We start from the raw sequence: 27,612 nt of genomic DNA, 5'->3' as shown, positions 1-27,612 counted from the left end.
AACACAGCTACTAACTGGTAAGGCCAGGATTGCAGTCCAGATGCCAAACATCACATCTGTGTTCTCAAGGACTCTTCAGCATGGCCATTCTTGAGCCACCCCTATGGGAAACTCCAGGAGCTGTGGCCCAGGACCTTATCTCTGAACTCCAATGGCTCAGAATTAACTTTAGGAGTTTCAATACCTACACCTTTCTGGTGAGTGCTGAAACTGACTTAATCTCTACCTAACTGCATTCAAGAGAGAGCAAGACTAAATCTAAGTTCTAGAGTATCATACTTTATATAGTTTTAGATTTATCAACCACAGTGATGCAAAAGATGCCCCCCCATGGGCTTGTGTCTATTGTGTCTGGGCCTCAAACACCTGATTTTTCCATAGAGAGACTCTCCCATGACCCCTGATGGCCTGTCTACCTCAACCACTGACTGACACCAAGGCTGTCCTATCCTGTTGATGTTTAGTGTTCAGAACTGAAGGGGCTTGGTTTTCATAGTCAACCACTAATCAAGGGATCACTCATCTTGATATTCCTTGCTGCTCTGTATTTACTTTTGGAAGCCATTCTATGAAGTGAACACAATCTCATCATTAACATTTTTGAAGACCCCACTGTCAGTAAAAATTGGAAGCATTTATTCTTCAAAGAGAGGGAAAACCAATCAACATTCCTTTCTGGTTTGAAAGCTTTTCCTCTAGTTACAAACTGGAGATAACATCAAGGACAATGACGATTCTGAGTCACCCAGGAGCTGTTGTAATTCCAATTCTGTGCATTTCCCTCTACCCTACCTTACCTGACATGCTAATTCTAGCTATTCCTCAGAGAATTCTAGAGCTGTTCGTAAGCCACCCTACAAGCAATCCCTCTGCTTACCAAATGGTAGCTCTTTTTACCATCCCCAAAATGTTGGGGTGACTTTTTTTTCTTTTCACTGAGCTGAGAGTGGGGAGTTGACCAGCTTGGCCCCAGACTGCCCTGAGATAATGCTGCTTCTAAATTCCGCCCCACTAGGGCCTATGTTTAGGTGCTCCCCGATAGGAGGGCATTCCGAAATAGAACTCAAAGTGAAGGCTGTCACAGGATCATTGGGAGCACAATCAGATGTTATTACACACTTAGACTACACAAGCCAAGGTCTCAGACCACACTCTCAAGGGAAGAACCCGGAATAACTATTTGGTTGTTCATAAAACTGTCATTATTCCAACCCTGAAATTAAAACAAGGCCGCCCCCATCTCTGGGGTCAGGCATACTATTTCTGGAATGAGCTTGCCTTGCGCATGTGTATCAAAGCCCAGCATCCTCTTGGCTCATCACATTTTTCTCTGACTTGAGGAAAGAACCCTAGGAGCCATTTGGTTCCATTATTTCATGCTTGCTGGATATTTCATGCTAACTATATGCTCTCTATGTTAAGCTAGCTCAGTTTCCTCAACATAACAAAGGCGAGGCTACACAAACAAATAGATTAGAAAGATGATGAAAGAATTTGCATCTCCCACTCCCCAGCAGAGCCACATGGTCATGGTCCCTTTATTTTACACTGCTGGTGACACCATCACTATCTCCTGGAACAGTGAATGCTGACTACATCCCTACGACACTGGGGGTTTACCTGAGATTTTATTGGTTAATGTCTGTTACTGACAAATTTAAAGTGACATATTCGTGCTCCTCCGCCAACCCATTCTGACCCCTAAGAAATATGGATTTAAGCACATAAAAGCATAGTCATAAGGCCCAAAGAAAACTGGTCCTTCTGAAGAACTCTTGAACTTTATTTACCCCTCCAGGAAGCCATTTCCAAACTCTCAATCTGTGTATTAAGATTCCTGACACATTTAGAGTGAGGAAATAATTACCCCTTTATAAAACAATATGGTAGTTAAATGGAATGGCCAAAATTATTAACATGAACACACACACACACACACACACACACACACACACACACACATGCAGGGCTGCTCCAAGAAATCCAGTGTCACTCTATGAATTAGAAAAAGGCATCCCTTCTGCACAGATAAATTAGAAAAAGGCTTCCTTTTCTCTGGGAAGACATAGTCCAGGGATAGTTTGACAATTAAATCAAGCGACAGATTTGAGACCCCACTAACCCCTTCTAAGCCAGTGCTGGTGCAGTGCTCAACCTACCCCACTGTACAGCAAACCTGGAGAAAAATATAGATGGATATGGACTATGGATATAGGTAGAGGTTGTTAGACATAGTGATCATATGTCATCAAGGGAAATAAAAAAATTTTTGGAAAACAGAAAAACCTCAAAGAAAAAATAACCACCAGAAAAAATACCACCTTGAGAAATTATGACTATTTAAATCTTTGGCATGTTTGCTTTCCATTCTTCTTTTTCAAAGACATATTGAAAAAAGAGAGAATAGAGATTACTAATATTGTAATGTTCTGTACCTACTGTTTTATGGCCTTTGCTTTTTGCCTATTACATCCTGCACATCCTTACACAGGAGCTAAGATCTCCAGCATCGCTTGCAACAGCCACGCAGCATCCTCTTGAACTGTAATGCATTTGGCCAAGCCTGTGGTTGGAACTTCAGGTTAACTAGGTCTCTAAATTCCTGTCTTAGCCACCTGCTTGCCATGAAAAGCCATCTGTCTGGAAATAGAAGCAAAGGGAATACCAAGCCTCCCAGTTGGGATGGAGCCATGACTGATTAACAGCACAGGGTGGGGAAAAACCCTTCTTTGGGAGAATATATCCAGGGCAAGCAAAGTCCTCGTAGTCTGCTCCTGACTTGCAGTGGAGGTTTATCTTGCCTCCCGCTGGTCACTCTGCTTCCATCACTAGGCACATTCCTGGCTTCCATGTTTGCTGAGCCAGACGCCATTGTTGGAATCCACTGACAAGTGACAGCTGGCTGAAACTAAGACAGCTTGTTCTGCACCCTCTCCCTGCACAGTATCTCCCCCACCATGACTTTTTCCCCCAAAGCCCAGAGAGGATGGATGAGAACATGGCTTCCATTTGTGCCTGAGTACGAACTAATACCTGCCAACAAACGCATTCCTTCCATACCTGTCCATCAGCTTGAGAGGAACAAGTCTTGGGAACAGGGGCTTACATTTGCTGAGCAAAATTCTTTATCTTTCCTCAGGTAGAGATGAAACCAGCTTGCCAAGAGATGAAATGCGCTTCTAGCCTGAATGTTGGAAAAGCATCGACTGGTGTCCCAGAGTTGACACTCCTTAGGGACTTCATTTTGGTTAACTTGCTCTTTAGTTCATCTCATGACAACACATTTGCATTGGAGCCCACAGAGAGAAGGGGCCCCATGGCCCCATAAACCATAGGAAGACTGATACAGCCTGATTCCAGCTCTCCTATGGCAAAATTTGACCTCAAAAGACGGGAATATCCTCCTATGCAAGATCTGTGATAGATTTTTATTTAAAACCTTTTCTTTTAACACTCATCCACTTTGGATATTCTATTTATGTTCTGAAGTGACAGGTACCCTGATCAATTAAAAATCAAATGTATATAAAAAAGAAGAGAAACATGGAGAGAATGGGAGAGAGAAAGAGAAATGGGAAAGAGAGAAAGGGATGCGAGACCTCATCCAGGGAACATCAGGATGTTGAGAGAGATAAAATATTTAAAGTATTTAGAGGTAAAGGCAAAATATCTGCCGAGACGATTTCCTCTCTAACAACACAAAAAGCTAGCATAAGAGAAACAACTATAATTCAGAGCCAAGAGACTTTAGTGGTGACATCATAAAGAGCATGGCCTGGGCTGGGCTGACTCTCAAATGACATCATGGTTGACACTGGGCACTGCCTTTCACAAGCACTCCATGGCAGCTTTGCTCACAGACACAGGCTCTGCTCTCTTGACACAGTGATATCAACTACCGAGGCACCAGGGGGCATGGGGCAAAGCTGGAGAGGCACAAACCTGCCCATGTGTCTCCGGCTTTCCTGTAATGAAGCTGGGGAGGCAGGCCCTGATGAGTCAGAGTTCCTAAGTGACAGAAGGAGAGAGCACTTGCCAGAGGTTGGCCACAGATAAGGACCGCCTCAAGCACTGTCCTTGGTTGCCCAGATTCTCCCCCCGCCAACTTAACCAAATGACCCCATGATCCATTAGTCACTCTTTACTGACATCCACTGGGAGTCATCAGGACTTCATGATCCACATAATTACAATGAAAAGTCTACACTGATTTCAATGATTCAAGTGACTTAGACAAAATGTTCCCCAAACAACTGAGCATGGCTTCATCATCAGAGAGCTGGTCTGAGAGTTACTCCTGTAGACTTCAGTTACTGGCTGCCAAGACGCAGACATTTGTTTCTCCAATCCTTTTGGGAAGCCACTTCAAGATGGCACTCTCCCACCCAGTCAAAATCACAAAAAGGAAAAAAAGTCAAATGAAGACCCTTTGTGTGAGGTTAAGATGACCAATGAGGAAGATCTAAAGGGTAGAGCCATAAAACCAGGGACTTCACTCAGAGAACAGTAAAGCAGGTACCGCCTGCAAAACCAGTGAAGAAACCCTCCAGACTGCACTTTCCATTGTTATGAGAAATCCAAGTGTATTTCAATTGTCAAAAGGAGGCAGCAACAGCAAGGCCCCAGCATCAGCCTTTCAATTAAAATGGTTTATCCACCATAAACAAAATACTTTAGTTTGGTCTCCTGGGCTCAGATCAAATGCCCCTCAAATTGAACATGGGATGGCCATCTTTCTCTAAAATCAGAACAGTTCAGATTCAGGAAGTAGATAGTAGGCATCAAGCCTCTGGTAAAGAGAGATGCTTTCAAAAGGGTTTATCTAACTCTCTTCTCAACCAAATCAGGGTCTTCCAGAGCCAGATGCTGCTTCTGACACAAGAGCAGGGGGCTCTGGTTTTGCTAGGCTCATCCTTAGCATCTGATAGCCTGACACAGACACTGACTGATGAAGGAATGAAAGAATCAGAACTTTAGTTATTACGAACAAGTCAAAGTTTGCTGAAGTCTAGAGAGCAAGCCGTGACACTGGACAAAGTTAGGAAAGGTAGCACCATTACTTGGCTCCCATAGAGCTCTAATAAGCTGAATTGCCCCTCTACTTCAAAATGTATCAGAAGCCCTAAAAAGGTTTATAATCTTTGACCCAGTAGTCCCACTTCTGGGACTCTATTTTATGGAGTTAATTGAATATATAAGGAAAGGACATGCTCTACTTTCAAAAACATTTCTCTCAGTATCAAAAATTAGCCAAATGTATCATAGAATGATCAAGTGAATTAAAGGTTATTTAAATATAAAACTATTATGTATTTATTTATAGTTACTTGAAACAAGTAAATTGCTTATGATCGTATCGTAAGAAAAATATTTTTAAAGTATGTTACATAATATGTCCTGAGAACAAAACGTATGGAAGGAAACAAGCCAAATATCAACAGTAATTGTCTTCCAGGAAGTGGATCACAGATAGTCATTTTTACATTTTATTTTCCAAAAATTTTCTAAAAATTTTGCATTGAACATTCACTTTATAATGTGGTGGAAGTAAACAAGTTATATACATACAAGTTATATATATACATATATATACGTATATATATACACACACACACATATATATTATATATGTATATACACACATATATATGCACATCTATATATATATACTTATGTATATACACATATATATACATATATAAATATAAATTCAAGATAAAATAAACTTAAAATATACATACTTACATATATAAATTTAAAATGGAAACTGTCCCAAACACTGCCCTTCTAAGAAAGCAGGTGGCTATTTAGTGGGCTTTAAAAATTGACCCTTTCTGGGCTCTCCCATCCTGAACCTAATAATAATTTTAATCAATAATTTGTACATTGTTTCAAAGAGTTCTGATCCCTCCATGTTGCTGCCAACATGGACAGTGGGCTTGGAAAATGTAATAATCAAATTCCTTCTGGTGACAGTATCACAGAACCCAGACAGTGGAAGCTCCTTCTCATCCCTTTGTGACTGAAGGTCTTTTATTGGGAGTCACCAGAAGTAAGCACACACTTATGAGAGATACAGATATTCATAAAAAAAGGCAGAGCTGGGGAGATGCAATCACGTCACATTGAGGTTCCATGATACTTAGAACTGGAACAGGACCTTGAGGGGCAGGAGGTTAAAATCCCCTGGTAAGCCACTGAAACCTATCATCAGCCATAGACGGCCAGCATCCAGCCCCTCTACCCTCACTCAAGACACTGGGTCACTCCATTGTCTCCCTGCATCTTTGCACCAGGAGAGCATCAGGCAGCATCATCGACAAGATGCCCCTTTCTGATGTGCTGAAGTGGCAACTTCCCTTTACTGCCAGGGCCCACCAAACTAATTCTCAGGTGAGTTGGTTACAGCCCCCTAAACTCTTGATACTGCCTTAATTGGACCTTGTAATGAACTCAACTAAACGCCTCAGTACACTGATTGTGAAGGTCATGAAAAACAAGGAAAGACTGAGAAGCTGTCAGAGACCAAAGGGTGCCAGGCAGACAATGAGAACTAAATGCAATGGGGTGACCTGGACACAATTCTGGAATAGGGAGGACATTAATGGAAAAATTGGTGACAACCAAACGAAGTCTAGAGTTTAATTAATGGTAATACAGAAATGTCAGTTTCATAGTTTTGGCAAACATATCACGGTAATATGTTAATAATGAGGGAAACTGGATGAGGGGTATGTAGGCATTCTCTGTACGGTCGTTGAGACTTTTCTGTAAATCTAAAATTACTTCCAAATTAACAGTTTGCTAAAAAAAGGAACCAGGGCCTCCAAAGAGAATGAAGATGAGGAATGGTAATTGTAGGTTCACCAGAAATCTGGGTGAAATGCTAGAAAGACGGTTGGAATTACAGAAAAAAAGATCTGATTCAAAACTCCCTGCTCTTTTCAATGAGAACTTGAGTGAGTCACTTAACATCAGAGAACTTTAGTTTTCTCATCTGTGAAATATGAGTAGTAACATGTGTGGGGCAGGCTTGCTTCAAGTATCCTATGAAGTACTCATCAGGAGGGAGGGATTTAGTTCATTACCTGCTGTAGTTCCTGTGCCTACAACAGTGCCTGGCACAAATTAGCTACATGACAAATGATCGTTATGTGAGTGAATATATGAACAAAGTTCAAAATGGTAATCTTACTTCAATTTATTGTTCTATTAATAGCAATATTAAAACCTTACCAACCCTATTGAAAATAATTTGAAACATAAGGGGAGGTAAACGCACTTGAGTATATGCAAATGGAACACCACAAAGCAGTTAAAATAAAGTAGGTTGAGATGTTTCACTACAACCAAAGCTTGACATAACGTTGAATAAAATATGTTAAGTAGTTACACAACAGTACATGTGATACCATTTATGCAAAATGCCTGAGAATACATAAAAGGTTGCCATATACAGATTCTAGGTACTTATTTGCATGGTGAAAAGTATCAAGAAACGTGGACCAGAAAGGTTCCTTAGATGTGTGGTAGTGGTCACCGCAGGGCAAGAGCAGAGTGACTGAGATGGACCACTTTTCAGCCATTTTGAGGTATGGCCGGGTCATACAAGCAGAGAGACTCTGGCTTTCAAACAGTGCGACCACTGACAATTCCAAGAATGAAGTTAGCAGGCCTGTTAACCACATTGATTATCTGCTACTATATTACTTGGTTGCTAAAGAGCACACAAAGAAACACAAATTAAAACAGCATAATTTAGGAAAACCTGCTGTGGGAGTACTGGTTTAATTGCATGCTTGCAATTGGTTGGCACAATGGTTCTCGAGGTGGGGTTCCTTGACCAGCAGCACCAACATCACTTGGGAACTTTATAAAAGTGCAAAGTCGGGGCACTTGGGTGGCTGAGTCAGTTAAGTGTCTGACTCTTGATCTCCATTCAGGCTGAGTTCCTGAGATCAAGCCCTAGGTTGGGCTCTGTGCCAACAGCACAGAGCCTGCTTGGGATTCTCTCTCCCTCTCTCTCTGTCCTTCCCCCGTTTGCTCATGTGCTCTTTCATTCTCTCTTTCTCTCTCTCCTAAGGTAAATAAACTTTAAAACATGCAAATTTGGGGTGTCTGGGTGGCTCAGTCAGTTGTTGAGCGTCTGACTTTGACTCTGGTCATGATCTCACGGTTCGTGGGTTCGAGCCCTGTGCTGACAGCTCTGAGCCTGGAGCCTGCTTCAGATTCTGTGTCTCCCCCTCTCTCTGTCCCTTCCCCACTCGTGCTCTGTCTCTTTTTCAAAAATAAATAAACTTAAAATGTTTTTTTTTTTTTAATGCAATTCACAAGTTCCACCCCAGACCTTCTGAACTTTAGGGGTAGGGCTGAGCAGCGGGTGTTTTAATAAGCCGTTGGTGATTCTGAAGCTTTCTCCAGATGAGAACGACTGGATTAGCACGGTGGGCCGAGAAGGGATCCTGACCTGCTTAGCCAAAACTAAGCCCTTTTATCTCTGACTTATTTCTTCATTTCTTAAAATACTGATCAGGGCCAAATGATCTCCCAATTCCTTTTCAATTCTCCAAGTTTATGACCATAAACTGACTTAAACAATTTTTTTTTTAATTTTTTTTTTTTAACATTTATTTATTTTTGAGACAGAGAGAGACAGAGCATGAATGGGGGAGGGGCAGAGAGAGAAGGAGACACAGAATCAGAAACAGGCTCCAGGCTCTGAGCCATCAGCCCAGAGCCCGACGCGGGGCTCGAACTCACGGACCGCGAGATCGTGACCTGGCTGAAGTCGGACGCTTAACCGACTGCGCCACCCAGGCGCCCCAAACAATTTTTTTTAAAGAAAGGTTATTTATTGTTTTTTTCTCTGTAGCTTTTTTTTAATATGAAATTTATAAACGATTTTAAGTTTAACTTTTCATCAGACTTTTTCACCTTGGAGAATATAAGGCCAGAGACCATTATCTGCACTTCTTACTATCTTCTCCATTGGCTGACTGTGGCTTAGCTACCCCTAATCCATCCATTACCTCGCTCTCCCTTGCCTTCCTTTACTACTGAGACTGTAAAGCTGAAACGCACTCTCCACTTCCCTTGCAGTAGGTACACCCGTATGAAATAGATCCTCCTAGGATATGTGAGCGAAAGGGTTGAGCTTTCTAAACGTAAAACACAGTCTGGAGGGAAGGAGGTCTTACGTAGGCATCAGTCCTGTGTAGCAGCCTTCTTGCAAACATGAGGGTCACACGGGAAGGGTGGAGGATCAGGAAGACTTTGATGTCATTCTGGGACAAGAAGTAGAGAGAGAACTGAGGGCTACAGTGAGCAGGTGGAATTACTGAGGACAGGATGCCTAAAAGGAGTAAGTTTTGAGCAAGTATGTAAAGTGAGAACAAGCCTCGCAGAAAGGAAAAAGAAGGCATGCCAAACCTGTATTTATACAAGAAACTTTATTATATCCATTAAAACATGGGTTTGATGTGCTGGTTATACATATTTTAATGCACACTAAAATGAATACATAACTATTAAAATTTATACACACACACACACACACACACATACATATATATATTGGCTCATGTGCCACCAAAAATCATCTCGTGAACCAACAGAAGGTTGCCTGGCACTCACAGGGAGCGCTGGATTATGCAAATTCATGGCCAGAGGGTTTGCAGCTTTAGGTCTGAAATAGCAAAATGTAAGCTGGAAAGATCCAAATCTAAGCTTGCTTGAACTTAGCAGGAACCAGTACTTCTCAGAGAGCACATTTCTGTACCAAGTAGAAGGTCTTCATGTCTATTGTCTGTATTTCCCTAAGGTACACCACATATCTTAGCTAACCCCGAGTACACAAGGAAATATAATGAACACAAAGAATGCCTTGGGAAGGCTCTGTGATCTCTAAACCCCTAGGACACTTATTTTTACCCTTAACAAGACTGCGAGTTCATTTTAATGTGCATGTGCTATATGTTGAGATTTAGAGTCCTATAGCAAGGCTCATTTTTTTTATAAAATGCCTTATGGGGTTCTGGTAGCTTTCTCTTGCAAGACATTTCTTCTTTCTTGGTTCTGGTCTCACAACTCCCCCCCCCCCCCCCTTCAACTACCTCCCTCCAACAGAGAGGCACAGTGTTTCCTCTTTGCGGAAAGGCCATTACAGAGACACCAGCCTAGAGGACAGACCAACAGGAGGTGCTGATCTGTGTCTCCCTCCTTTTCCTGCCCTTATCCCAGCAGAGATGTTGCATCTCTGTCCATAGGCAGGAGCTTCCTGTCCTTTCTCATGTCATTCTCCAGCCCTCCCCACCAGCCCTCAGCCCATCTCTGCAGGCAGGGCCAGTACCAAGCTTGACATGGCTTTATGGTGTTCGTAAATGGCACCATCTGAAGGGCACGCTGCAGCCTTGGTCCGGCTTCTTGAGCCATGAGCCCACTTTTGTCACCCCCCCCCCATCCCCACCCCATGGATGCAAAGACTGGAGCCTGTCTGTCTACCACCCACAGCTGCTGAACTGCGTCATCCATGCACAGGGCCACAGGAGTCAGCTTGCCAGCAGTCTCCATGGAGAAGGGCAGAGGTCACAAGAGAAGCCACTGAGAGACATGCCGACGTAGCAGAGGATATGCTGCAGGTTGACAGGGATCACTTTCCTTTCTCAACATGGAAGAAAAAAAAATTAAAATCTTTATAGTAGGAGCTAGATCAAGGGGGAGGGAGAGGCAGAATGGGAGGATGAGAATGACATCTGTGTCAACTGTTTATTTTGGTGATTGTCTGCTAGTTGCAGGCAACATGGCTGAGCAAAGCTGTCATGGAAACACGATTTCGTTGCAGATGACAAGTTGGCATAAAGACAATGTAGGTGGAAAAGAGGTATGGGAAACAAAACTACCTGTCAGGCAGGTGGAGGGAGGAAGAAAATCTACTCTCACACACTTGCCCGTAACTAAATGTCAGATGTACACAATGCAGTAAAATAATTAGCATGGCATAATTACTGTTCAGATGGAGCCTGTGTATATGCCAAACAAATTGCTGTACTAGAGCACAAGCTGTTAAAACAAATTGAGTTACTTAATTTTTACATGTAGCAGCCTGTTTTATCATTTCCTAAGATGCCAACGTTTCATTAATAGTGCAGTCTTTTTAAGTGTGCATAGATCTGGGCCACTACAAAGGCAGACCCACTGGCCTCCTTCTTGAGACTTTGCAGACAAAAATCGACAGATCTCTCCTTCTTTCCATACTTGCCCCATCCAATCTCTTCTCCACATGGCAGCCAAGGGAATATTTTAAAGCCATAAGTCAGATCATGTCACATACGTGATTTAAGATCTTTCAACGCTCCCAGTGACCTCAGAATAAGATCCAAAGGCCAAAAGCGCTCCTATGCCTCCCCCTGACCGCCTAGGGACACTGAGCTCCAGCCACACTGTCTTTCCTTCAGTTCAGGTTCAATTCCTCTTCTACCCGAGGTCTTCACATTGGCCACTTCCCTTGCTCAGCACACTCCTCTGCCACTCCTCTGGCTCCTGTCCTCCTCCATCCCCCACCCCTCCGTAACTGTCTCTTCCACAGGACTGGACCTAGCTTTCGTAGCCACAGGGAGAGCTTTCCGACCACCCTACAAAAAGGAGTCCCTACCCCTCCCTGACCCCAGCTGGTCTCCACTAAAGCTCCCGGCTTCCTTTCCCATAGTTGATCACATTTCATGCTATAATTTTATATGCCAATTTGTTCTTTTAACTGTTCAATGTGTACCACCCCCACGAGACTCTAAGCATCTGGGGGATACAGATCACATGTGTTTTGCTCACTACTATGTATCCACCTTAGGCAGTTCCTGGCATGTAGTAACTGCTCAATAAACCTAGGTGATTATATCCAGCCTTGGGTGTCATTTCCCTCACTGTGCACCTGTTTTCTCTTCTACAAAGTGAGAGTGTAGACTGAATCGTTGCTCTCTCCACCTGTGGGTGGTTGTCTACTTCTGGATTCATGAGACCAATTCAGTGGTTGTCAAAGACTAACACTCACAGGGGCGCCTGGGTGGCGCAGTCGGCTAAGCATCCGACTTCAGCCAGGTCACGATCTCGCGGTCTGTGAATTTGAGCCCCGCATCGGGCTCTGGGCTGATGGCTCAGAGCCTGGAGCCTGTTTCCGATTCTGTGTCTCCCTCTCTCTCTGCCCCTCCCCCATTCATGCTCTGTCTCTCTCTGTCCCAAAAAATAAATAAATGTTGAAAAAAAAAAAAAAGACTAACACTCACAGAAACATGAAATCGCATAGAAATGACCAGAAACATGGAAACAATGCTTACTCTCACCACCAGTGAAACCAGAAGGGTAAGTACCATTTCATGATCCTCTTTTTTCGGCACCTATATATTTGCATGCATTTGTTCACTTGGTTGTGACGTCAAGGATATGTGTGTATTCCTGTGGGCCACAGACAAAAAACATCAACAAGTTTTACAAACATGGGATGCTGGGAAAGGCCTGGGCTACAGAAGCCCCAAGACCTTGAACCTGGCTCCCAGCCTTGGCCTTCCAGGATCTTTCTCCCCACTCCCCCTTCACCCCTAGGGCAAGCTGGGAAGATCTGTCTAAATGGGACAGCATTCTTTGACCCCGGAGACCAAGAAGAGACTTTAGACTTGGTTCCCAGGAAGGCATGTCTCAGTCAGTCCTGCCATTATCACCTTTATTTAACAGAGAGGTCAGAATGCCAGATAGGGAGAACTAGGAATAATCTCTCTCCATTTCACTACTGTATGGAGAGGAGCCAGGCTGGACACCACAGTCAGAGGCCAGGGCTGGGAGGAGGGGGGCCCCTTCCCCAGAGTCTTCCTCCAAAGTGGCAGACCGCTCAGGAGGAAATGCTGATTAGGGACTGTTAGAAAAGCAGCATGAGATGGAAATATCCATGGTGAACCCAAAGACTCCAAATAAAAGGGAGCCAGTGGGCACTGCCTCTTGTACTGGCTTGCTACTTTCCCAACATCCCTCCAAACCCTTGCTGCCATGTCCTGGGCACGCCTTACACTTCCTTCCACCACCTGCCACCAAGGCAGGGCTTCCTGACACTGAGGTGGGGCATTTTGCCACAGAGGCAGGGCTGCTTCTCACTCCTAGGCTGCTGGAAAATCAAGTGAGCACTTTCATTCCTAAGGTGGCGGGAGACAGCAGTCCAATCATGTGGTCAGACTGGACCATGTGTCAACAATGCAATTTGACCACCTTGGAGGTTAAACCTGGTGACCCCTGGACCTTTCTTTCAACTCCGAAAAACAAGCCTAACCCATAGGTAGGGGCCTGGGCTCAGCTTTCCCATGTGGAGAATGGGCCAGCATGTTTTTCTGGCTACAGAGAGATTGTGTGTGTGTGTGTGTGTGTGTGTGTGTGTGTGTGTGTGTGTACATGTATAGGTGTGTGTGTATACACATACATGAATACATATGTGTGAGTGTATGTGTGTGTGTATAATGTGTATTATGTATAACTGCTGACCCATTATAGCCCAGGGCTCAACCCTGGGGATCCAGAACCCACTTTTTTGCTTTAGACTTCTGGACCTCAGGTCTTAATCACCTTCATTGACTCTTCCCCAGGAAGCTTCACCAAAGGACATGATTATTCATGAGTTTCCTGGCTCCTGGCTTCTTGATAGCTTTTCTTATTAGGTCTGCAGAATATTACTCAGATTCAGGTGATGGGGTTTTTCAAAAGCACAGGAGCCTATTTTACCCTATGGATGGGGTAGGAACTTAATGGGACAAATAAATGCACAAATAAATTCAAATGTACATCACGCCCTTCTCTCTCTCAATCTCTCTCTCTCTCTCTCTCTCTCTCTCACACACACACACACACACACACACACACACACACACAGCAAACACACAGCCTGCTTTGAGGCAGGAGAAGGGTATCTATTTCTGGCAAGCTCCCCGAGGAGGCCTCAGGGGACTGGTAACTCACTCCCCTCCCCTTCTTTGAGCCATCCAAGTCTCTCCTCTCATTAGCCCACCCTGGATCTCAGACCACCCTCTCTGCTCAGCTCCTGGACAGGATACCCCCCTGCCAGGGGCTTTTCCTGGCTTAGTCCCCCATACCTATGTTCCCCAAACAGCCTCTAGGTAAGGTGGCTGTGACTTTAGTAGCCCAGGAAATGGTAGCTCTAATTACCATTAACCCTGCCTCACCTGACACCACCAAGCATAAGGTCCCTCACATTCTTACCTTTCTCCCAGCCAGGCTGACCCACCCACCTGATTTGCCCAGGAGTGACAGGGTTCCCAGGATGCAGAGTTTTCAGCGTCAAAACTGGGAAAGTCCTGGGCAAAGAAGGATGATTTGGTCATACTCTAGAACCTTAAAGTCTGGTCTTGCCCCTTGGGCTCCTCTGATGACCTTTCTCCAGGCCTCCTGAGCACATGTCTTATCTATCTCTGGTTTACCAATTCCTACTTGGCCCTCAGCAGGGACACTGGAGTTAACAGGAGAGGGAATACAAGTCATGCCAGACCAAAGGCTTGGAGACAGATGCCTAGGTTTGATTTCTGGCTCTACACAGCTATAGACCAATTACATGAACACTCTAGACCTCAGTTTACTGATATGGAAAATGGGGCTATTAATTGTACTGACCAGATGGTCGGCAAGCTGTTGGGTGTCCCACCCAGTTCCCTTTTTCCTGGTTGGTACACTGGTCCCCCAGCTGGGGTTTGGCTGCTAATAGCATAAAGCTGCCCTTGGAATACAGGAGTCACTCCCGAAATGCATAGAAAGTGATGCCACACACCCTCCTGGGAAGTATGACCTATAGCCAGTGACTGATTGACACCAGAGAACAGAAGCCCAGCCGCCCTGCCTCAAGTGAGAACAGATCTGTGGTGCCAGCGCTCCCTCTGGGGTCAGGCAGAGACTGGATTTTTCCTGCAGCCACATCTTTGCTTGGCTTCCTCCCCCATCCTATCCCGCTTCCCTCACTTTCTCAACAAATCACTTGTCCAAGAATCCCTGGCTCAGGCTCTGCTCCTAGAGAGCATGAGCTGAGACACCTGCTTCATAGAACTGCTGGAAAGACTAAAGGAGAGACTGTGATAAAGTGCTTATCCTGTCAGAGCCTCCACATAGTAAGTTCCCGTACTCTAGCTGTTCTGTACTGACCTGTATGAGTCAGTCTTGTCCCATGGTACCACAAGTCTTATCTCCCCCTGCCTCCCTGTGGCACCTCAGTTGCTAACACCTCCATGCATGACACAGGTGCACGGGCATATCCTAGGTGTACCAAATGCTGGGTACCCCAAGCTGTTATGCAATCCCTGACTCACAACTTCTATTCTAGAATGGAAATGTCCCTATAACATTGTTACAGAGGATATTGTTCTGAGTTTTGAAGTAACCACCTGCAAGCCCCAGGAGTAGGAGAAATAGCAGATTTCTTACATTGATCACAGTTGAGAATGGCTGCCTACATCTAGGCCCCACTATTCCAGGCCTTCCAGGAGGTCTGGGTCCTCTTTCAATGTGCTTCCTAAAGAGATCATAGACAGAAGGTTCCTCCTCTCATCTTCCACTGGCAAGCCCTGTCCCAAGTTCAGGGACAAGTTTTCTCCTTGGTGCTGGTGGTTTCTCTGTGGATGCCACTTCCTAGGGCTGTGAGGGCACCAGCCTTTGATAAGGAACATTTAGATTAAAACCCCAAAGTTGTAAGGAGCCAATCCTGCTCTAGGAGAGACAGAAAAACTAGAGAAGAAATCCAGGTTTCAGTCCTCGTCCTCCAGAAACTTAGGGCAGGCAAAACGACACAAGAATCATTAGACATTTACTGAAAAAGAAAAACAATGATTACCAAGATCCAACCTTTACTGAGCACTTACTATGCATGGGGTGTTTTGCTAACTGCTTTGCATAGGTGTTACTAGTTAATCCTCATAGCTTTTCTATCATCCTCCCTGTCACTTTCCAGAGGGATACAGGAGACTGTGGGAGAGCAAGGAGCTTGCCCAGTGTGTGTGTCTAGACAAAGGGAGCAGGAGTCATCCCAGGCAGACTGCTTCTGGCCCACATTCGCCTCTACTAAGCTGCACCCCTCCTAGCACTAGCCTGACCCCCAGGGGCTTTCAGTGGAGTGGCTGAAATAACTGTGAGTTTAAGGAACAGAATTCTAGCAGAGGCGGGGGGAGTGAGGTACACGGGGAAATAGTAAATGATGGGGGACAACATGAGGCACTGACAACATCATACAGTGCCAAGTTGTGAGATGGAAGTGTTCATGAGAAAAGTAGGGGCTCCTTTTCCATGCCTCTTGTCAGCAGCTAGGGACCCCTCCACCCCTTCCAGAAAACAAAGAATGCTACAAGAGAAGGCAATCTATCTGCCGGCTTCCCAGGGACCCACTCTGTGCCAAATACCCTCCCGAGCAAATATTGATATATTAACCACAGCTCAAACACTGCGAATGCAGCGAGCATGCCTCAGCAGGGAGGGGGAGCCTGGCCGCCTGCCACCTCCCCCGTGGCCCTCATCAGAGCCAGAAACAGATTCTACTTCCTGGTGGAGGGGTCTGCAAGGCTCTTGAACCAGGGTTGGCTCAGGAACAAGAGTCCAGGGGATGTTAAGACCTGCCACCCTCATGACGGGCAGGCTGGGGATGGAGCCATGTCTGTGCATAAAGAGCTCCAGGGACTCCCATCACTTTCTTCTGCAGGCTTCAGGGATATGTAAATTAGGCCAGGAACAGGGACCCAGGGAACAAGGAACTCAAGAGATGTGATAATGATGCCAACAGTCAAAGTGGAGACCCAGCACTGAGTTCTGCTCAGTTATGGGTGATGGAGATCTTAGTTATATTTATGTATATGGCTCATAGATAGTAATAAAAACCAGAAACCCATTTTGCCTTTTTTCCCCTTGTTATTTTTTCTGTCACTAAAGAAAAGACTGGAACTTAGTTTCTTAGATTTGAAAGGGAAGTATCTTCATTGATCAGATCATTTTCATTGATTGATCAGATCAGAAAATGCCAGAGCTGGACGGGACACAAGATACCACTTCATCCACTCTCTCCTTTTAATGATGATGAAACCAAGACCCAGGCAGGTGAGCTGATTTGCCCAAGGTCCTAAGCAGTAAAGCCAAGCCCAGAAGAGGGCCCAGGCTTCTGTTTTCTGCAGCAGTAAACCCTGCATACAACACTTGCCTCCCCAAGCTCAAATATCAACTGCCAGTTTCTAGGGGAGGCCGCTGTGTCTACAGAAACGGTATAGGATGCAGGGCAAGAGGAGTGGGGCATACATGGACCTCTAGGCATGCCAGGAAGCCCTGTGTGAAGGAAGTCAGCTATGCCCAGCTGGTATAGAGTGAGGATGTCAGATATGCAGGGGGCAATCCTAGAAGCCCAGTCGTACTAACTGCAAATTGCTGCCTGGAGCATTGTGTCAAGAGTGGTTCTGAGGCATCTTCCAGGCTCTACGAGATGGTGTCTTGTGATCTATTTGTGATGTCTACCATGGGCACAGGGGGAGAGTCTCAACAAATAGGCCAATTACTTGTCATGCCTTCCTAAGTGTATAAGGGTAATGATGATACTTGCGGTTGTTTTCTCTCTTTCTCAAGAAACCCTTCCAGGTCCCTCCAAGGAGAGAAAGTGGAACATGCGATGCAGAATGGCAAGTATATAACAGGCGCTTAATAAATATATATTTATTGGAAGAAAACCCAGAAGGGAGGGAGGATGCAGGCAGGACACCCCCCTCATCCCCTGGAGCTTCACTGCCTTGAAAAATCCCGTCTTCACACCTGGGCTTATTTGCCCTCGTCAAGGCTGCTGCAGAAAGACCTGAAACACTGTTCTGCCTGCCAGCGGCCAAATTGACTCAGAAACTCCTGGAGCCCTGGGAGGTCTTGGGTAAGAAATTCAGAGCCATTCACTTCGAAGAGACCTTGAAGTTGCCCATCTTTCCTTCCAAGAGCAAACCTTCACACAGAGGCCCACCTGCACCTGGGGCTGCAGCAACCACAAAGACCAGGAGGAAGAGAAGGAAGGCTAGGGTGAGGGGCAATCAGGAGAGTGATGTGGGGCTGTTCTTCCAGGGTTCAGGAAAGATACTGGTTAAAAGAGGGAAGAGGGATGGTGCCAGTTGGAAGAGTCACACAAGCCAAAGGGTAAGGCCAACACGCCCCTCCCCCACCTCAGAAAATCAGCGGTTCCCACTGCCTTCTAAGTCAAGTATAAAAACCTTTGATCTGACAGCGGGTGACCCTATCCTTGAATCCGGTCTCCCCTGTGTCATCTTCATGCTCCTGACAGATTAATCCTCATGCAATACCATAAACAACCTCAACTGCCCCCTTGAGCATGAATTTGACTCATGGTTTTTTCCTTCCTTTTTGCTTTTTGGTCAGAATCTGATCTATCCTTCTAGATTCAGCTCCATGCCACCTGCTCCAAGAAGCCTTCACTATTCCCTGGGTTGTGCTCTCTCGCTCAATCTCTCTCTTCCTCCCGCCCCCCCCCCCCACACTCTTACACACACACACATTCTTTTATACTCATACACACAGTAAAATAGAAACATATCTGAGTCTACCCTAATTTCATCCCCCAAATCACAGAATTGGACGTGAAGACATATTGCCTGCGATACACAAACAAAAAACACAAGTAACTAAAAAGAAAAAAAAAACCCACTGCCACAAAGCTGATTTTAGGTTCTTAAATTCCTCCACTCTAACCCGCCCTGCTTTGGAAAAGGTTTTGTCCAGGCCACAGAGACCTTTAAAAAAATTAATAAAGTTAGGTCATGAGTGTGCATAATTCTGCGGTGAATGCCCATCCATTGCATATTCACTGTGGATATAAACTAAAACTTAACCAGTTAACTTTATTTATACTCTGGATGGAGCCTTCTCTTTTAATAAAACAGAATCCGTTAAGGATTATAAACAAACAGTGTTTTATGAACTAAAACTGCAGTGCACTAGTCACTCAAGGGCAAAAACTGGGCTCTGGGAGGCTCAGCCAGCTATAAATAAAGATAAGGCCCTGCCAGGCATGGGCTTGGGCAGAGTAATTGCTGACTCCATAATCAGCTTCTCCCCTCCTCCTTCAGGCCCACAAATCACTTGGGCGTTGGGTCACTGCCCACTGGATTCAGCCCAGAGACAGAGAGAAATGGCAAAGCAGTTCATTAGCTTTGAGACAGAGTATAAACTGGGACTCATGAAATGTCTAGGTCCCAACACCCTCATCCTCTCAGCCCACATAACCAGACTGGTCAGGGCAGGAGTGTCAGTAGGTTGCGACCGTGCTATACTCTGGACATGGGCCCTCATCAAGGGCTGTCTCTGCTAAACTGCCCCACCCTCTCTGGGACACTTTGTTCCCATCCCCCAATACCCACACCTCAACCCAACCATATGGTTGGGGGCTGCCAGTCACCCACCTTGGATCCAGGGGCCACAGTGATTGCTCGGAGTGTGAGGTACATATCCAAGGAGAGCCAGTGAGAGCCCACGTTTGGGCTTGTTCATACTATAGCTGCATCCCTTTCCAGGTTGCTTACTCGATGGAAGAACACGTCTTTGGAGCTACCAGAGACCACATTTCTTGCTACACTAAGAAAGCCAATTCACAGTGAAAATGCTCTATGATACCCTGCAGTCCATCTGTCCGTCCTTCCTTCCTTCCTTCCTTCCTTCCTTCCTTCCTTCCTTCCTCCCTCCCTCCCTCCCCTCCCTTCCTTCCTTCCTTCCTTCCTTCCTTCCTTCCTTCCTTCCTTCCTTCCTTCCTTCCTTCCTTCCAAGAGCAAACTTTCACACAGAGGTCCACCTCCACAAAGGTCCACCCCCACCTTCCACAAAAACCAGGAAGGAGGGAAGGGAAGGCACGCACATCAGTGTACATTTGTCCAGACCCACAGAATGTACACCATCAAGACTGAACTCTAACATAAACTATGGGATTTGGGTGATTGTGATGTATCAGTATCGGCACATCGGTTGTAACAAATGTCCACTCCGGTGACGGATGTTGATCGTGGGGGAGGCTGTGCATGTGTAGGGGCAGGGGCTTGTGGGAAGTTTCTGTACCTGCCTCTCAATTTTGCTCTAAAACTAAAACTGCTCTAAAAAAAATATAGTCTTTAAACAAAAAGAAAGCCTACTTGCCCAAGGCAGAATGAAACTGAGATGCAGAAAGAAGCAGAGAGGAAAAGAGGATGAGTCCTAATGACCAGGGGGTCCTCATTTTTGTGTAAGTTAAGTCCCTGCTCGTTATCCCAAAGAGTCCTCATTAACCCTACTTTCAATAACTGTATCATTTATTGAGCACCCACTAGGTAGCAAACATCGCAATAAGCCATTGGGTGCTAATAATGTTAAGACTATTGTTACTTTTATTGAGGGCCTGAAGTTTGTCAAAGGCTTTCCAGGACCGTTGCATCTAATCCAAACACCACCAGTGAAGATGTTCTCCCCTTCATTTAGCGGATGTAGAAATTGAGGCTTAAAGTTAAGTACCTTTTCCAAGGTTCTATGGCTACTGATTAGTATAGCCAGGATATAAACTCAATGGCACTGAAGCCCATGTCCCCATCCTAACCCCCATACTATCTTGCTGCAGTGTGACTGCAATTTTATTTGCATAAAAAATGTGTGTGTATGTGTGTGTGTGTGTGAGAGAGAGACAGAGACAGAGACAGAGAAAGGGAGGGAGAGAGAGAGAGAGAAAGAGAGATGGGTAGAGGGGGAAGGCTCATGACAGGCAGGATCACATGGGTCCATGGTGAAAATGGGGCAACAATACAGAAATACCAAAGGAGAAGGTCCTATTATGTCACCGGCTCACATTACATAGTGACATTAAGCTGAGGCCTTAACTCTCTATCCACTTCAAAGGAATAGGCTGGTACATGGCAGGAGCTTAATAAATACTGTTGCACAGATAACACAATCATATAGCTATTCTCTCACTTTATCCTCTCTGGTGTAGACAAGAGAAGGCAATACCATTTTTATTTCAATGGGAAAAGTGAGGCCCATTAAGCTACCCAGCTTCTCCCTTTTATCTTGTGACACCCATCCCCCTTTACCTCTGTGCCGCACTCCACTGACTTGTATTTTCTCTTCTTTGGAAGTGTCACACTCACTCTTATCTTGGGAGCCCTTATACCCGCTCTTCCCTGGGCCTGGAATACTCCCTCCCTCCCACATGACCTGGCTAACTGAGTTCCACTCCCTCAGTGCAGAAGTATTTTCTTGGGGTCATCTTCTGTGACCACTCTGATGTCTCCAGTTTCTGCTCCCATAGCCCCCCTTTCTCTCATGGCAGGAGAACAAACTGAGGGATGCTGGAAGGGAGGTGGGTGGGGGATGGGCTAAATAGGTGGCAGGCATTAAGGAAGGTGCTTGTTGGGATGAGCACTGGGTGTTATATGGAAGTGATGAATCACTGGGTTCTAGTCCTGAAACCAATACTACACTGTATGTTCAGTAACCGGAATTTAGATAAATAAAAAAAAATCCTCCTTCTAATGATGTATATGGGTTATCATCTCATTAACATTCAGCTGGCCTCCGTGAGTATAAACTCTTGACGGCATGGAACATGCTTGTTGCACTCACCATTTCATCCCAAGAGTCTAGCATGGTGTCTACGATGCTCTCAGCAAACGTTTGATGAGTGATGAATGAAGAAATGGATGTGTGTCCAGAATGACCCTGAAATAAAAAGTACTCCTAACATGTAAAAATCCTAAAAAGGGGTTTGGTCTCTTTGGGAAGCCAGGCCCACCACTCAAGACCTCAGGTCACTGACCTTGGCCCAGGCCTTCTAGTCGACTTTTATGGCAGGACAAGGCCCACTGGGCCAATATCTCAAAATCAAAGATCTATAAGATAGTTAAGTCTCATACCCTCAAAAAGATGGGCTTGTTCTACACCCAACCCTGTAACAGCAGAGACAGTTGTGAAATGAGAAAAGAAAAACCGTAAAGAAGTGTCAGCTGCCTGGGACATAAGATCCTTCTCTCTTTCCTTCTGTAATCTGCCAGGGAACACCTTTTACATCCAGCTGATTATGTTTAACCATGGGCTTTTTGTCCTCGCCTTATAATTACGGCCTTTTAAAACCCAGTCACAAAATTAATTGCCCCTTAATGAAGCAGGGTAGCAATTAAGGGCAGCGAACCTTGTGAGGAGGGAGAAACACACATTTGTTTGAGGTGTATCGTCAGGAGCCCGACTTTTGAGGCATCGTCATTATGGTTGTAAATATTTCCTAAGGCTGTGTGACACCTTCTCAGACCCCATCGGAACTGCCAGGCTCTGGAGAAATCTGTTGTTCCTTCAGAGTTAATTAGAGTCCCATTTGGAGCTTCCTGCCTCCTGGACTGGAGAGGAAATACAATTTATTATTGCTCAATGCACACTGGGTCCACTGAGGACAAGAGGCCTTCCTAGAAAAGCCACTGCACTGCATGTCAGCATCTCCCCCATCAACGCTGCTCATAAGGTACAAATGTGAATGTGCAGATGTTAGAGAAGCCCAAAGCCGCAGGCAGAGCCCCCGTGCGTGGACCTCCACCGGCTGAGGCTCTGTGTGTCAAAAGGAGCATACCTATGCTATTAGCCTTGTGGTAGGGCAGCCAAAAAGAAGTTGGTCACACCCAAGTGGCCAGGCCACATTGGTTGGGCTCCCTGTCACCCCTTAGCAGCGCTAACGACCTCACATGGCTGAGAAACAGCGAGATAAGTGAACCTGCATAGTCATAGTCTGTCCCTGCCATTTTCTAGGCTCTGGGATGATGCTCATGTCTCAAAGCTGGAGATGACAATGACAACACCACCAGCACCACCACCAACAGAAACAGTAGTAGCTAACACATACTGAGGACCTACTACGTGTCAAGCACTTTAGTTCAATTACAACAATCCCACCAGGAATGCGTCACTCCATTTTATAGTGCAGAGAAAACTGAGGCGGCACAGAGAAACGGAGTCACTCTTTCACTGACACAGAGCTTCATGGCAGGACCAGAACACAAACCTGGGCACTTGCTCCTACCCGCAAAGCGTATTCCCTCTCAAGCAGAGGCTGGTGCTGTAAAATAGCAGTGATGCGGTGGCTGGCCCATGGCCCTGCTAACTGAGGGCAGTTTCCATCTTTCTGGCAAGGGGACTGACTGCCCTTGTGGAGCCCAGTGCCATCCTCCGCCCCCACCAGGACTCTGCCAGCTGCAGGGATTTAATCACTTCATTTTCTCTGGTTCTGGTTTGATGACGATGGCTTCAAGTTCAAGGCCCTCTATGAGCCAGCTGTCCCCAGCCATCCTCCTGCCCTTCACACACCCTCCTCTGCCACCTGCTCAGATCATCCCAGCTCCTCCTGCCTCCTCGGCTACCTGCAAAAGTTCCTCCAGCCGGGATGTTCTTCCTGCTTCTCTCTACATTTGTAGGCCCTTCCAAACCCAACTGGTGCACCCTGCCATGTCTTACGACACCTCTGCCAAACCCAGCTCACTGAGACCCCTTCTTCCTTGAAACCTCTTGACCCGGAGTTTTTCAGGCCTTACACGGCACGTAAGTTTGCCAAGCCGGTATATGCATGTGTTTTAATTCATGACACCATTTATTATCCTTTCATGCAACAAAATCCCTGGGCTGCCGCTTACTAGCTGTGTGACCTTTGGCAAGGTGCTTCACTTCTTTGTGCCTTAGTTTCCCAGATTGCTGAATGGAGATAACAAGTGTGCCTGCCTCATAGAGGTGTTTGAAGTTAATGCAGGGAAACTACTTAGCCTAGTGTCTGGCTCACAGTTAAGTGCCCCATAAATGTCCATTGTTACTCCCTATCACAGAGAATTATAGCTCCTTGAGGATGGAACCATGTCTGATGCTCATGTGCAAGTATGACTGGTGAGTATGTATCTACTTGTGGACTATTTTGGGAGTGCTTAGCTCTCTACACCTTCCTTTCTAACTGCTTTGGAGGTGCCAGACTGGGAGTGTGGAGAGGCCTGGAGCCTCCTGCTTCTCAGTGATGGGTATCTGGTCCAGCCTGCCCCAGATCCAGTGTCCCTGGGCCTTGGATGTCTAAGAACTGGAGTCTCCTTGTTGCTGACTCACCGTATACTCCAGGCCAGGCAAACAGAACTATGTGCCTTTCCCTCTGCTTCCATGTCCCCCTGGCCCTGCAGAGGGCTGGCACTCTGCTTTCCTGAAGGCAAAGGAAGGCCCTATACTTGTTTTTTTTAATTTTTTTAAAAATGCTTTTATTTCATTTTTGAGAGGTAGAGAGAGAGAGAGACAGAGACAGAGACAGAGAGACAGAGAGACAGAGCACGAGTGGGGGAGGTGCAGAGAGGGTGACACAGAATCCCAAGCAGACTCCAGGCTCTGACCTGTCAGCACAGAGACAGACACAGGGCTTGAACTCACAAATTGTGAGAGCATGACCTGAGCTGAAGTCGGAGACGTAACCAACTGAGCCACCCAGGCGTCCCAAGGAGGCCCCCATACTTCTGAGAGAAAGATCCTAAGCTGATATATCCTGTTTTTGCAAGTCAGAGAGAAAGAGAAAGAGATGTGGGTTAGCAGTTTTGTAAGCCAACCGCCATATCTTCTTGCTCTCAGATTCCAATCTATGCTCCTCTTTCCACACAGTTTCAAGCTCCAGGGACTTCCAAAGACTCCCAAGCCTTGGTCACTGTGGCTAAGGCTTCAAGGTCAGAATCATTCAGGAATCTTTTGACGTTGCTGGAAAACCCCAATGAGTTTTGAACACTGAAGACAGCTCCCAACAGCCACTGGGACTGTGTTTGGCCTATTTCACTTTGCAAGATGCTCCAGCTACACCCATGCATGCGCTTCCTCTCCGCTTGGCTTTTTAAAAGGCCAGAGAGGAAATAAAAATGAATGATGACGGAATGTCCACATGGGTAGAAAAACGGAATAGCCTGAAGGCTCCAGGGCAGGAATTGACACAATGTAATTAACTATTCGGAATAAACATGTTTGGTGCCGCCAGCAGGGCTGTTTGTTTGCCTGCACAAAATAATGCTCTTAATAAGTCTAAGATTAAACCTTCTGGAGATTCATTAAATGCAACACCTTGACTTGAAATGTTAGGAATGGCCAGGAAGGCACAATATTTTCTTTGCACATTGCTCAGTGGCTGTTGTCGTCTTGCATAAACAGTTCCCGGCCTCTGTTATGTGTTGTATAAAAGTTGTCACTAATTGTGATTTGGCATTGGTGCTGTGTAAAATGCTTATTTCTTAAATAGTTGAATAAACACATAACAAGGAAATAGGATGGATCAAATTTAAACCGTGATGGCCGAAGAGCTGACACATGTCATTATATCATGAAGTTGCTCTCCAAGGCAGACCAGTGATGTTTGTGACTAACAGTGTCATTTAAAAGAATCAAAATGAGCATAATATCTGCCATTTATTACAAAGCTACCACATCCCAGACCAATATGGGACTCACTATACATCTACTATACACAGAAGTCCTTCTTTTTTAATTTTTTTAATGTTTATTTTTGAAAGAGACAGAGTACAAGCGGGGGAGGGGCAGAGAGCAAGGGAGGCACAGAATCCAAAGCAGGCTCCAGGCTCCAAGCTGTCATCATAGAGCCCAATGTGAGGCTCGAACTTACAAATCGTGAGATCATGACCTGAGCTGCTGTCAGATGCCTAACCAACTGAACCACCCAGGCAAAGAAGTCCTTTAAAGGAATATAATTAGTCCCATTTTATTTTACTTTCTTAAGTAATCTCTACACCCGACGTGGGGCTTGAACTCACAACACCTAGATCAGAAGCCATACGGTCTACCGACTGAGCCAGCCAGATGTCCCTCATCAGTCCCATTTTAAAGAGCAGAAAACTGAGGCTCAGAAAGGCTACATGACCTCAAAAGCTACCCACCCAGCTTGTAATGGAAGAAGCTGGGATTTGAAGCTAGATCTCTCTAACTCTGAAATCTATGACCACCAGCCACCTAGCCTCCTAAAACAGAAGAAAGACAACCTGGGAAATTCTAATCACACACTAATTGCATGACTAATTAAAAGGAAATGATACTCACAGATTTTATTTGATTGCTTATAGATAGGCGTTTTGTACTCAATGATTGTTTAGGGGTAAAATCATTGTAAATGGTCTTGTTAGAAAAAGATATGGCCTACAACTTCACAAAGGAATACAACACGGGCTTTTTTTCATCATGTAGCAAGAATCCTTTATTAATTCCAGCTCCAAAATCCTGTTCCCATCATCTGAACTGCAGTCTGGCTCTTCCCTAGGAGGGTTCTGCTATTACTGACTTGACTCTTCAGCCTATCAGTAGGAGACCCAGACCCCAGAGACCCCTGGGGCACCCTCTAGTGGCTATCAGGACAAATCCACAGAATCAAGACACTGGGAGCTTCAACAAATCAAGGAGACATTCAACATTTGTGTGTGTGTGCGTGTGTGTGTGTGTGTGTGTGTGTGTGTGTGTGTGTGTGCGCTCCTGTGAAAGCAAAGAGGGGCAAGTTACCAGATACTGTACAACCTGAGGGATCAAGCACATGAATAATACAAAATAATTTTTTAAATCTGAGATTTTTAAAATCTCTTTTTGCAATGGTATCCCAAAGTAGAAAGGTCTAGGGGTACTCCCTTAATAATTAAATTAAACTCACTTTAGAATGTGATGTTGGAATGATCACTGTTAGGTGGCCCCACATCAACAGGAATCTGAGCTGCAGGCATGATGGGTACAACTGGTCACTGGATGGCTACAGCAGGCTGGATAGGAGCTCCTACTTTTGTTGACCTGGCTGCATGCCAGGGACAATGCCAAGTGCTTTAACTGTATATTACATTTAATCCACTTTTTATCATCGCTGTTCCACACCTGAGGAGACTGAGGCTCTGAGAGATAAAGTATCTCACCCAGGATCATGCAGCCAGTGGGTAGGATTCCAACCCTGGCAGCTACAGGCCAAAACCAGGTTCTTCTCCATTATATTTTGATGTGCAATTGGATACTGTAAATATTCCTTATACAGGCAACAAATAAATAATTGATTTCTGTTTTATAAAGCCTTCTGCAAATTAGCAAGGGCTTTTCTGATGTTTCCTTCCATATCCTGTTGTATTCAAGACTTCAAAGTTAATTACTATACCAGACACTCCATAGCAGAGATAAACATCAGGGCCCCTTATCCTGTGTGTCTGCCATTATGATCTGGCCCAGGCGAGGCCCACCAATAGCTAATGAGGTTAAATATAAAGTAAGATAAAGATAAAGCCATGAGGCTATGCAGGTTCTCAGGGACAAGCAAATGACACTTGGGTTAAACAGAGGTCTAAATAAGGAAAGGAAAATGGTCTCTGTCCCAGTGTGGGATCAAGGAATAATTTCCCATCCTACTTTGTGCGCACGCGTGCATGCACACACACACACACACACACACACACCACATCTCTCTCATACACACATGTGTGATCATGCACAAACATATACCACCTCTGTCATACACACAGGTGTGAGAATACACACATATTACATACGTGTACTTCTCTCAATCACACACACACACAC

The 27,612-nt window shown here is 45.3% G+C and overlaps 1 protein-coding gene across 1 annotated transcript in view; it reads right to left on the bottom strand.

Annotated features, from left to right (window-relative positions):
* The window catches only part of SLIT3 (slit guidance ligand 3), a 598,696-nt gene that overhangs the window by 419,828 nt on the left and 151,256 nt on the right, over positions 1-27,612 (bottom strand). The gene's annotated exons all lie outside the window — the stretch shown is intronic.

This window comes from Felis catus, chromosome A1, assembly GCF_018350175.1.
Source record: "Felis catus isolate Fca126 chromosome A1, F.catus_Fca126_mat1.0, whole genome shotgun sequence".
NCBI lineage: Eukaryota > Metazoa > Chordata > Mammalia > Carnivora > Felidae > Felis > Felis catus.
The sequence above is the reverse complement of the archived record's forward strand: the minus strand, read 5'-3'. Positions and strand labels throughout refer to the sequence as shown.